This window comes from Ovis aries, chromosome 23 (assembly GCF_016772045.2).
Source record: "Ovis aries strain OAR_USU_Benz2616 breed Rambouillet chromosome 23, ARS-UI_Ramb_v3.0, whole genome shotgun sequence".
NCBI classification, from domain to species: domain Eukaryota; kingdom Metazoa; phylum Chordata; class Mammalia; order Artiodactyla; family Bovidae; genus Ovis; species Ovis aries.
The window spans coordinates 30,588,362-30,601,509 of NC_056076.1; the positions used below are offsets into that span (position 1 = coordinate 30,588,362).

General features: G+C 42.0%; 1 long non-coding RNA gene across 2 annotated transcripts in view; it reads right to left on the reverse strand.

The window, feature by feature from the left end:
* The window catches only part of LOC105604443 (uncharacterized), a 34,356-nt gene that overhangs the window by 17,614 nt on the left and 3,594 nt on the right, over positions 1-13,148 (reverse strand). The gene's annotated exons all lie outside the window — the stretch shown is intronic.

A 13,148-nucleotide genomic window follows, 5' to 3' on the forward strand; every position in this document is an offset into this window, starting at 1 on the left:
CCCACAGACCATAGCCTGCCAGACCACCTCTGTCCATGGGATTTTCCCTTACCTACTTGTTAACAATCTTGGTCTCTTTTTTTTTTTTCGTTTCAATTGTTTTTCTAATGTGTTCTTTCCTTTATATTCATTCGCTCACTCATTAACAAGTATTATTGGGCACAAATTGTATGCCAAGCTTTACATTAGGCCCTGAAAACACTAGTGAGAAAAGGCAGATACAGTTCTTACGTTGTAGAAGCAGATGGTAATCAAATAATAAACACAAAATTGCAAACTGGTTAGTATTCTAAAGGAAAAGGCCAATGAACTATGAGTGCTTTCCAGGTTGGAAACACCCTAACTACTGATCAAACTTCAGGACTGAGCTGTTCTAAGGGGAAGGCTTCCTGGAAGAAATATTTGAGCTAATGGATGAGCAAGAGTTCCTAGGCTAGAGGAGAGAAAGAGCCTCCTACATAAAGGAGGTTCCTTTTGTGCCATAAAGAAGGCTGAGCGCTGAAGAATTGACGCTCTCAAACTGCGGTGCTTGAGAAGACTCTTGAGAGTCCCCTGGACAGCAAGGAGACCAAACCAGTCAATCCTAAAAGAAATCAACCCTGAATATCCATTGGAAAGACTATGCTGAAGCTGAAGCTCCAAGACTTTGACCACCTGATGCGAAGAGCCGATTCACTGGAAAAGACCCTGATTCTGAGGAAGACTGAAGGCAGGCAGAGAAGGGGGTGACAGAGGATGAGATGGTTGGATGACATCATCAACTCAATGGACATGAGTCAGAGTAAACTCCAGGAGATGGTGAAGGACAGGGAAGCCTGGCGTGCTGCAGTCCATGGGATCGCAGAGTCAGACACAAGTTAGCGACTGAACAGCAACAAGTTGTGCAAAGGTCCTGGGGCAGAGAGCTGGGTGGAAGGAGCTAAATGGGACCCTAAGTACTCGGGGCAATCCAGAGTCAGGAAAGAGAAGCCTCCTGTGGATGCAGAGGGAGCTGGGCCAGAGCAATCAGGGCCTTGATAAAATCTGGAGAGCAGGGAGAAACCATTGAAAAAATCTGCCTGCATATTGACAGCCTCCTGAGGGGTAGGTTCCTTCTATCAACAAAAGAAGTCTGTAAACAGAAAGCGTAAGAAGAGGAGGGTCTCTGTCCTGAGGCTGCATCTTTCTGGAATGTGAAGGGGGAACCAGCCCTCTACTTAACGTGAAGGCTGTGGGAGCAGCGGTTAAGTGGCTGGTTATCAGTATTAGGAGCTGGTGGCTTGGAGAAATATACTTTTTTTTTCTTTTTAACTGGGGTATAATTGCTTTGGGCTTCCCTGGTAGTTCAGTGGTAAAGAATCCACCTGCCAACGTAGGAGACGCATTCGATCCCTGGGTCAGGAAGACTCCCTGGAGAAGGAAATGGCAACCCACTCCAGTATTCTTGTCTGGAAAATTCCATGGACAGAGGAGCCTGGTGGCTTACAGTCCATGGGGTCACAAAGAGTCAGACACATCTTGGCAACTAAAAACAACATAATTGCTTTACAATGCTGTGTGAGTTTCTGCTGTACAACAAAATGAATCAGCTATATGTATGCGTATATGCCCTCCCTCTCGGATCTCTCTCCCATCCCCCCTACCCCTGCCCCATCCCACCCCTCTAGATCATCACAGAGCACCAAGCTGAGCTCTCTGCATGACACAGCAGCTTCCCACTGGCTATCTATTGTCCACATGGCAGTGTTGAAACTCCTGTTGTTACTGTCCGGACAACTCCTGCTATAGCTATAGACGTGGAGTTTAGAATTCCACAGGAGCCAGGCCTTGTGTTGATTACCAAGGACACTTGAAATCAAGGCAGCCAAAGGTAGTCAATTCTGATGCTTAGGCTATTAGATCACCATGGGGCTTGAGAGCAATCTTCCCGCTCTATAGGAAATGCTTCCGTTGGCTTTGTGCATGAGGGCCCCCTTTCTTCCTTGCACTTTGTCAGTATCTCACCCTCTGTCTCGTACCTCTGCTGGAGACAAGGTACCTGACCACCCAGATCAGGGTCCTATTCAGTTTGCAAAATTTTAGGTTCATTAAAAAAAAAAAAAAAGTTATCTGTTTTTATGTGCATGAACAATTTCCTTTTCCTCCTTCAAAAGGAAATGTGAGGACCTCTGCCTGTAATTCATATGCAACTGCACATGGAGACACAGTCCAAGCAAAGAAAAGAAAACAGCAGGAATCTTACAACATTTAAGTGTTAAACTTGGACTGCTGCAAGACTGCTCTGTGATTTGATACACAACATAATAGCTGAGCAGAGGGTTCAAGGCCTTCATCTGAGAAAAGGTTCAACTGCAGCCGAAGTTGGGTAAAGTAATTACAAAGAGAAAAAGGCATAGCTCCCTCGGATGGTAGCTGTTCTGTGTACTCGGCTTGCCTGGGGGAGGCGGTGTCAGTGCTCCCATTTGGGTTTCCTAATTAGGAAACGTACACAGTCATGTTTCTCCAAAATTAAGAGCCTAAGAGCTAATTAGGCTGTGAAGATGTTCCTCTAGAACTTGCTTTGGTTGGAAAACACCTTCCCCCCGCCCCCCACCCCCTTTTTTTTGTCTCCAACAGAGGATTAGGGGAGGTGCTAAGAAAAAGAAGAAAGGCATGATGCAAATTGAAACGAAGTGGGTAGAATACAAGTGGGGTACCTAAAGAATGGAGAGTGGGCTTCCCTGCTGGCTCAGATAGTAAAGAATATGCCTGCAATGCAGGAGACCCAGGTTCCATCCCTAGGTCGGAAATATCCCCTGGAGAAGGGAATGGAAACCCACTCCAGTATTCTTGCCTGGAGAATTCCATGAACAGAGGAGCCTGGTGAGCTACGGTCAGGAATGGAGAACTTATGTTCTACCATTTCAAGTCCACCTATGCCCATTTAGCTTCCAGGCATCCCTGAGTTGAACTCTGTGACCTAAGAAGCCAAGTTATAAGAATTATGGCCCGGCACAGAGTTGCAGGGGTATTTATCAGCTTAGAAACATGAGGAAGAGAGTCTCTGTTACTTGCCTGCCTGCCTCCTTTCTTGTTTCCAAAATTGAAGGTGGCATTGGCATTTCAGGGATTCCCTGTGTGGCTCAGATGGTAAAGAATCCACCTACAATGCGGGAGACCTGGGTTTGATCCCTGGGTTGGGAAGATCCCCTGGAGAAGGGAACGGCCACCCACTCTAGTAGAACTGCCTGGAGAATTCCATGAACAGAAGAGATTGGCAGGCTATGGTCCATGGGATATGACTGAAAGACTTTCATTTTGGTATTACAAAGACTCAACCACTCTAGTAATAGTTACTCTTTACTCTAGACAAAGCCACCCCTTTCCTGCTCACTCCCAGGAGAGGAAGGTCTTACTGAGGTTTCCAAAGCCAGCTGCATCTCATTCAATGTCTCTGAATTGTGGGTTTGACTCCCCACCCACCAGCACATCAGGAAGCAGGCTCTGTCTATAGAGAAATCATCACAGAACCTCAGGAGACCTTAGAAGAGCGATGACAGCAGAGTAACCACAAGAGCCAAAGTCTTCATAGAAAAGAAGGAAAGAAGGGGGAGGGAGAAGAGGAAGAAGTCACTTTCCTATTTCATCGTACAGACTAGGAGCTTAGCCTATGGATAAAGAAACTGGTTGACTTTTTTTTCACTTGTTTTATTTACTGAATACTGTGGCATAGAACTGGAGAAGGCAATGGCACCCCACTCCAGTACTCTTGCCTGGAAAATTCCATGGACGGAGGAGCCTGGTACGCTGCAGTCCATGGGGTTTCGAAGAGTCGGACATGACTGAGCGACTTCACTTTCACTTTTCACTTTCCTGCATTGGAGAAGGAAATGGCAAACCACTCCAGTGTTCTTGCCTGGAGAATCCCAGGGACAGAGGAGCCTCGTGGGCTGCCGTCTATGGGGTCGCACAGAGTCGGACACGACTGAAGCGACTTCGCGGCAGCAGCAGCAGTAGCATAGAATGAATTATTTGAAAGGCTCATTCACTATTTCACTTTATATATGTTTCCTGCAAGAGCCAGTTTTGGGTCTAAGATGCCAAAGATGAGTACAAAATAGATGTGATTGAGAGCAAAATGCCTGGTCATGACTAAGGCAAATGCGAGTTCTCATCTGATGGAGGGAGTCTAGTCTTGGAGTCAGAGAAGGCTCTTCCTCTTACTACATGTCTTTCTCTTTCTTCATCTTCAGTACAACTGGGTTAACACTCCTGGTTGACAGGACCAAGTGAAGTAATGGAGGTGAAAGTGTTTGGTTAACTGTATAAACAAAACTTCTTATTGTCTCAGTTTGAATGAAGAAGGTTAGAAAGAAAGGAAAGGGAAACCAAAGACAGAAAGGAGAGGAACGGGAAACCAACAGGCTTAAGTGGAATAGTGGCAGAGTTAGTTAAGGCTAAATTTGTGGTATGAAGAAGGTTAGAAAGAAAGGAAAGGGAAACCAAAGAAAGAAAGGAACCGAAAGGGAAACCAACAGGCTTAAGTGGAACAGTGGCAGAGTTAGTTAAGGCTAAATTTGTGGTATATTAAAATATAGACTCAAAGTCAGAAAGAGAAAAACAAAATCTATCCATGCATATATATGTAATCTATACAAATGGTACTGATGTACCTAGTTGCAGGGAAGGAATGGAGATGCAGATATAGAAAATGGGCTTCACAGTGCAGGAAGGAAAGGGTGGGACGAATTGAGAAGTAGCCTTGACATATATACACGATCATGTGTAAAACAGCTAGCTAGAGGGAAGCTGCTATATAACACAGGAAGCCCGGCCTGGTGCTCTGTGATGACCTAGAAGGGGTGGGGATGGGGAAGAGGAGGGAGGCCCAAGAGGGAGGGGATATATATATAAAGTGATGACTGTTTCACTTTCTTGTATAGCAGAAACCAACACAACATTGTAAAGCAATTTTCTTCCCAAAAAAATTACTAAAATATAGACTAAAATCTGTATCAAGATGCTTTCAAATTCAACACATCCTAAAATGGAGATCCATATTTGTTTTTGTTGTTATTGTTCGGTCACTAAGTTATGTCCAACTCTTTTTGACACCATGGACTGCAACACGCCAGGATTCCCTGTCCTTCACTCTCTCCCTGAGTTTGTTCAAACTCATGTTCATGGAGTCAGTGAGTCTATTTAACTATCTCATCCTCTTCTGTCCTCTTCCCCTTTGCCCTCAATCTTTCTCAGCATCAGGGTCTTTTCCAATGAGTTAGCTCTTTGCATGAGGTGGTCAAAGTATTGGAGATTCACATTAACATCTTAATTTACTCCTTCTAGTTCTCCAGGGAATGGAAATGGGAACTTGTGACTTCTAAGAGATGAAAGAAGGGAAAGGAGAAGTAGGTTTATTCATTTTCCACCACCTAACCCCAGTCCTGCTCCCATAAATCTGCAGAGACACGGGCTCCTTGACTTGGGTCTGCCCCTTAATTTCTTCATTATCAATTAAATTTTTTTTTCTAGCATCTCTACCATAGGCTTCATTCCTTTTGGATCAGACATAAGGAAGAATCTTTTCTTCTGTTTAAGAGTCTCCCTTTTACTTCTGGAAGACATTTTTCTGGGAAACTCACAGCACGGCTGTGGGAGAAAGAATTGAATAATACCAATATCTCAAAAAGGCACTTCTCTAAATGTGATTTTGATAGGCCCTCTCTGCCATCAGCAACAGCATTCCTTACCAAGAAACCATAGGAAAGAGGAAAAGATGAACCACAGATGAAGATCAGTTTTTAGGTTGAGTAGATTTAAAAAACCAGTGAGTGACATACCTATATGAAGAAGGAAAAGAAGAAAACCGGAGAAAGCTGTGTTCTTACTCTTCAACATCTAACGATTTCTCTCGCTGCTGTTTCCAGAAACAAACAAACAAAAAATCCATTTCTGGGAAATAGAAGGGCACCAATAAAACTAATAACAAATTACCATGAGGCTAAAGGAAGTGGGTGTTGAAGCCGAGTGGACAGATCCACCAAGCATCTGTGGATGGCCACAAAGAATGAAGCAAGAAGACTAAGCCTGCAGTCTATGTGGTCGATCCAAACCAACCCAAACCCCAAGAGAAATGAAAAAGTAAAAACATAGACTTTTAGTTTCATAACTTCCCAAGACAAAACAAGGCAATCAGTTCCAGTTCCCTCAACTAGTGTTACATCCATGACACGAGGCAAAGGATTCCATTTAGTTAATTATTTCACTAATCTACAAACTGCTTTAGATTTTGCATTTTCAAGGTGCAAAGTACAAGGTCATGTCTACAGAATGACAGTCATAGAGGACACATCTAAAATATTGTCAAGGGATTTCTGTGGTGGTCCAGAGGCTAAGTAAGACTCCATGCTCCCAATGCAGGGCACTTTGGTTCAATCCCTGGTGGGGGAACTAGATCCCATATGCTGCAACTAAGATCTGGCACAGCCAAATAAATTAAAATATTGTTGAACAGAAGGCTGTTTTGCCTATGTAATTCCAAGGATCTAGACAGATGCCTTCTCCTCGATATTTCTCTTTACCACATAAAGATCAGTTTTAAATCATGTATTTGTTGCAGACCAAAGACTGAGCCCTTCCTACCTCCCCCCAAAACTCTAACTAGAATTTGTCAAAGGGAAAAAACCCAGGGAAGCTCAGTTATTTCCAGGGATTTGATCTGACTCAGATTTTATCTGACAAGTTTTTTATAACACAATGAAGGACTCTGCAATAAACTTGAGCTGAGTACAGAAGTGGTCTGAGCTCACATGTGAGTTGGTAAAGAGACGTTTGCAGTTTTTTCTTTCTTATTGAGGTGGTGGTGGTAAAACATAGGTAAGTTCCCATTTTAGTCTTTTTTAAGTGTACATTTCAGTAGCTTTAAGCATATTCATGTTGTTAACTCACCACTGTTCATCTTCAGATATTTTTCATCTTCCCAAATTGAAGCTCTGTACCCACTAAACAATAACCATAAACAATAACCCCTCTCTCCTCTTCCCCAGCACCTAGTAACTACTGATGTAGTCCTGTCTTTATGAATTTGATACTCTATCTAGGTACCCAATGCAGGTGAAATCAGACAATATTTTGTCCTATTATTCCCACGATATTTTGACATGACAGAGCATCAGAAAACTTTTAAACAACTAACCCTACGTGTAATAAATAAAAGGAAAAATATCTACTAATATTGCCATACCATTACTAACAATCCCAACCATGCTCCAGGTTCCGAGTTAGATGCCTCCTCTTTCTTGTTATTTCTCATTCCCACATAACATTGTTTTAAATCATGTATTGGTGGCAGACCAAAAATTTCATCCTTCTCACTCTGCCCCCCCAAATTTATTTCTGTAAGCTTTTTACTGTAGGAGGAAAACCTGGGGAAATTCTCACCCCCTACTTTGAGGAAATGAAAAGTCACAGGATGATCAGAACAATTACCAATCAAAAATCTTCGGAGGCAGACAAATAACATAAAATGATGAGTTACTGATGAGTTATTATCATTATCTTCTAAGGTCTTTCACAGAGCCTTTGTTTTTTGGGGACAACAACGATTAGGAAAGAAAGAGACACAGAGGCTTTGTTTTCTCAGCAGGAGCTGCTGTACATTTGGTACAATGGATATGAGAGTGTCTTTTTTTTTTTTCTTTTAAAAAAATTAAGATATCCATTATCTACAAAGCAACCTTAGAGGGACAGATTGAGGATTTTAGAATTTCATGTCTGACTCTCATAGCCAGATGGTCTTTACACAATTGAAGTTCCCTTCCATCATTCATAATTATTTCTTATCACTACTATCATTAATGTTATTAAGAATATTGAAATCATTTAAACCCCCATGCTGAATAGTCCTGTCAACTTGTTCCCCCACCTCCCAGCACCCAATTTAACTGTTCAGGCTTATGCTCAGTAAGACTCTAGAACTGCTTTCTCTCTTGAAAACTTTAAAGAAAAGTACAAAATTCTTGCTTCCCGTAGCAATTTATTTCTAGAGGCTCCTATGCATCTTGAACAGTAATACATTTGTTTCTTGTTTAATTATTATTTTTCACCAGATACTTTTTGTTGCTGTTCTTAGGTTTATTTTTAACTAAAGCCTATTCACGATTTTTTTTTTCTGTTAAATAAATGTGATACTTTTCATCACAGGATGATGGCCATTGGATAAGTTTTATAGGGTCATTTTCAGGAGTGGAATAGGGCAAGTGTTTTATTTTATTTTCTAGAACCAATCATTTGAGTAGACCTTCTTAACTAGGTTCTCATTGTCCTGAAATAGAACAAAGTCTGAGCATTTGTTTGGGCTTTTTTAAAGAAAATATTTGTTTCACTGTGCCAGGTCTTGGTTGCAGCATGCAGGATCTAGATACCTCACCAGGGATCGAACCCTGGCCCCCTGCATTGGGAGCGTGGAGTTTTACCCACTGGACCACCGGGGAAGTCCCAGGGAAAGATTTTTTAAAAATTGAAATATGACATCCAAATCATTATAGTTTTAAAGTTAGTAATGTGCTTAAGGCAGATTTTTTATGGTTAGCAAAGCTGAGAGGTTCTGACACCCAGAGGATGCATGAGAAGATAACTTTACATAAATGTATATGGTGCCCCTGAGGGGCCTCAGTTGTATTATGGGGTTTCTCATGAAGAGTCTTGGTTCAGACAGAAGAATAGTGAAGCAGAGCTAAGTAGTCCTCCACCAGATGAGCTGTGCATGAGACGTATCATGCTGCAAATAGAGGTACCTTTCAATGCCAGCCAGTTTACCATGGGATGAGAGAATATGCAATGGAACAAAACAGCTAATGAAATGTTTATCTTCTTTAAAATGTCTCCTTAAAAGAACCACTGCATAGCTTTGTACAGACTGTGGAACCGTCTGAAAATGATACTGTTTAAAGCTTGGGAAAGAATATACATAAACTGGAAGGTGTAGAAAATTGGGCAATATGACGCGACTCCCTGACTGGGCTATTTCTTGAAGATGTGAATCAAACCCTGAAGTTCATCTCTTCTGATTTTTCAAATGCTATTTTCTTTTCTTAAACTTTTGTTTTTAAAGCACTTGTTTGCGCTGATCCTATAATTCCTGAAAGGCGAAAAAGCAAATAATTAGGAAGAAAGTGGTTCATGGCAGAATTCTAGTTGAGTCCTGTTTTTTATATGAATACAAGCAATTATACAAAATGCTTAATTAATTGTTTTCTATGCATGAGACAGTCTTGTCAAAATCAAGGCTCCTCAAAGGAACAAAAAGAGCCTTCCCTCGTGAGGAACACCATTCATATAGGATGTTTCCTTGCTAATTTCCCCTGGAGACAATCTCATTTCCCCCATTACTTTACATGAAAAAGGGAGGTGTCTGTGTGGTTTCTAGATGAAACAGCAAAATGGAATTTAATAATCTTTAAAGATCAGCCGCTGAAATTCCAATAAATGAGATACCTCTCATTGCAAAAATGTCATTCTTCCTGTGCTACTCATGGAATATGTTATTTATTCAACAATAATACTACATATTCAACAGACACTACTATAAACCATAATGATCATAATTGCTATCACTCGAGAACTCACTGTTCTCCAAGGACAGTTATAAATACTTTCTATGTATTAGCCCATTCAACCTCAACATAAGGTTTCAAGTTGGGAATGTTCGTTCGAATTTTATGCCTAAAGAAACTAAGGATCAGGTTATACTGAAAGTTACAGAGCTGTGAGTGTAACTCCATTAATTAGGTTGGTAACACTTAGTAGTATTTATTTATTTGAAATATAGAATGTGACGGTCCAGCAAAGGATTTTAAATGCCGGGAAGAAATATAGGTGCTACCCAAGTCTTTTCTCTACACATCAACTTCCTTGCCAGCGAAGGAGTTTCTCTATCAAATAAGACTATTTAAAGGGTGGTAACGGTATTCCATGACACATTAGTTTTGTTTCTGCATTCATCTTCTGTGTTGTTTCATAATGTGCGATTATAAGCAATAAGCTTTGATAAAAGATCAGACTGATTTAAGGGCCTCAGTACAAGGATTTGATACCTGTTTCTATTCAAAATCATGGTTGAGATGAAACTGATGCCCATTAGCAGGTCTGCCACGGGTATAAGGTCTGCCTTTTCAGAAACTGAGATATACAAACTCTTAACATGGACAGTGATACAGAAAACTAGTCTATTTTCCAGAGGCTAATTATAAACAGGTGGTGGTGGAGCCAAACCTCCAGGAATCACTAACCCATTCTGTCTGAGCTCATTAATGCTTCTATTCAACTCTAGGAAAATGTACACATTCCACAGAGTTATGAGGAGTTTCAGGTTGGCTGATAAAAAACAGGTGGTTTCCTCCCCAAAACTGACTGGAAGTTAAAAATAACACAACCTAATTTGCTTCCTGGGTTAAAGGGCCTGTCAGCGTAGTTTTAGGTAGATCTCTTTGGAGCAATGATAGAAAATTGTCATTTCATTACATAAAGAAAAGGGTGATGATACCCAGGTCTGTTCAGGCTGAATCCAAGCACTGAAGTTCCTTCCTTCTTCTTAATGGAAAGTGCAATGGAATTTTTAGCTTTGGCTTGGGTGTCTGGCTGCTTCAGTGGAGGGCCCTTCAATTTCACATTTCATCTCAGCAACTAATGTCCACGTCTTGTCAAATTGCCGCCAAGACTGTCCCGCAGGGCTTCCCCTGGACAAAACCACGATTTCTGTGCAAACTTGTGATTTGAGGGTTCGGTGACTCAGAAACAGCCAAATGAGCTCTCTCCACGTTCATATTAGAAGGGGCTGCCGCTCCCCTTAAACAAGATCTTTTTCTCTTCCTCAAAGGTCCCAGTGCTAAACTTTTTTCCACAAAGCTCCTGGCTTCGACTGAAAAAATTCTATCATTCTTTTTCTGCCTTTAAAAATTGGTGGAACTCATTTGGAGAGAGAGAGACACCGGAAGATGGAAACAGGCCTGTGTATTCTTTTTGATTGTTTTCTTGCTGACAATTTTATTGCCATCTTTTTCCATGTTGCTGGTGGTTTTTAGGCTGCTGGTCTCACTTCAACTATTTATTGAAAAAGAAGGTTGGAAGGATTTTTAATATACTTTTTCCCAGTTCCTTAATGATTGGGGTTGGGGGGGGGAGCACTGCAGAAACCACAAAATATAGAAATTCACTTGTGCAGGTATTAATTAGATAAAAAGTACGTTAGTTATGATTACAAGATTGACTGAAATAAAATCAGTAAGTTCATATCTTGTACTTAGCAAGATATGGACCCTGCTTTTCACATGACATTTCATTAAATATCTATTTTAAAATTTGAAATGTTTACATAGTCCTACATTTGAAGGTTGTGACATTGGTTCATCTCTTTAAATTGCACAGGACAAAATAACTTTTCAATCTCTATCCCCACCATCTGAATTTTGAGTCTCCTTCAAAATATGAGAACATTAAGGTCCTCACCACAGTAAAATAAGGCCTTATCCGCAGTCTATTTGCCACTGGATTACCACAAATTCAGGGATCAACTGAACAGGTTGGATCACTTAAAAATGTCACTGACCTAATGTCCAAGAAGTGCATCTTTTTGTAAGTGATGTCATTCTGAAGTAAGAAAACATCTTAAAAATGAATGCTTCAGAACTTAATTTGCTCTAATGAATATTATTCCTTTCCAAGTAGCTATCCTGGAAAACAAAAGCCCCAGTAATTCCACTGCTGAAAACATTTTGAGAATTGTCTTTAATCCATTTAAGTGCTAATAAGAAAACTGGCCTCATTGTTTACTGTTTTGGGTCATTCTTTTTTGACTAAATAGCATAAACTGTCTTTCATCATTCACTTATTCCCCAGACCTGGTACTAATTTTTCTTTTTTTTTGTCGGGGTGCGGGGAGGGGGGGATTGTTTTCAAAAGTTAAACATCAAAGAACAAAGATTTGTGGACCTCAGAGATGTTAAAAAGAATGTGCTAATAGGCTTTCCCCTATGGCTCAGCCAGGGAAGAATCCACCTGCAGTGCAGGAGACACAGGAGGCGTGGGTTTGATCCCTGGGTGAGGAGGATCCCCCGGAGGAGGAAATGGCAACCCACTCCAGTGTTCTTGTCCGGAAAACCCCAAGGACAGAGGCGCCTGATGGGCTACCATCCACAGCGTCACAGAGAGTCAGACACGACTGAAGTGACCAAGCTCAACAGGCTTTTAGGTCAATTCCAGAAAGGGAATTCCAAAAATACTGTTTAAGCCATGTCACCATGCTGTATGGCTTCTCCAGGTGGGTGCCTTTGAGGAGTGAGGGGGCACCATTCACCTTTCTTTTGGCCTGGCTCTGTGGCCTAGCCTTGGCCCTGTTGTAAGGCTGGACCCCCAGGGCCATGATGGGCTGCCTCTCCTCTCCCTCCCGCCGGCAGGGGAGGTCTCTAACGAAAGGAGCCTCCCAGATCCCGGGGACCAAGGACAGCACACTTCACCAGCTAAAGCCGTCCCACCCCCGGCACGTAGAAGGACCTGTCAGCCCGCGACGCCTCGGCCTGGCAACCTATCCAAACTCCCATCCATCTGGCCTGACCATCCCTCGAAATGAACGTATAAAAGCCACCCCCAACACGGTCCCGGCGCAGACTTCCTCGACCTGCCTCGTTCGGGTCCAGGAACCCTGCCCGGGAGCGCTTCACCATTAAAAAGCCTGTTAGACACTTTTTTGGTGTCCTGGTCTTTTACCTAACACCTGTCAGTGGCTGGCTTATGACCTTGGGCCAGCAGCTTTCACCTCATCTGGAAAATAATGGGAAGAACGAGATGCTCTCCCACAAATGGTATTCCTGGCTCTCACATTCCATGATGATGATGATACACAGTTTTCCAGACTTGGATGAAGTCACTTTAAGACCACACCTTTAATGTATTAAGTCATTTCAATGAATTGAGGCTGGTTCTTCCATGGTGTCTTTTCTGCTCATGTTCCCCTATACTAACATTTAGTGCCATTTAGGGGCAAGAATGGGGCTTCCCAGGTGGTGCTACTGGTAAAGAAACCATCTGCCAATACAAGGGACATAAGAGATGTGGGATCAGTCTCTGAGTAGGGAAGATCCCCTGGAGAAGGAAATGGCAACCCACTCCAGTATTCTTGCCTGGAGAATCCCCAT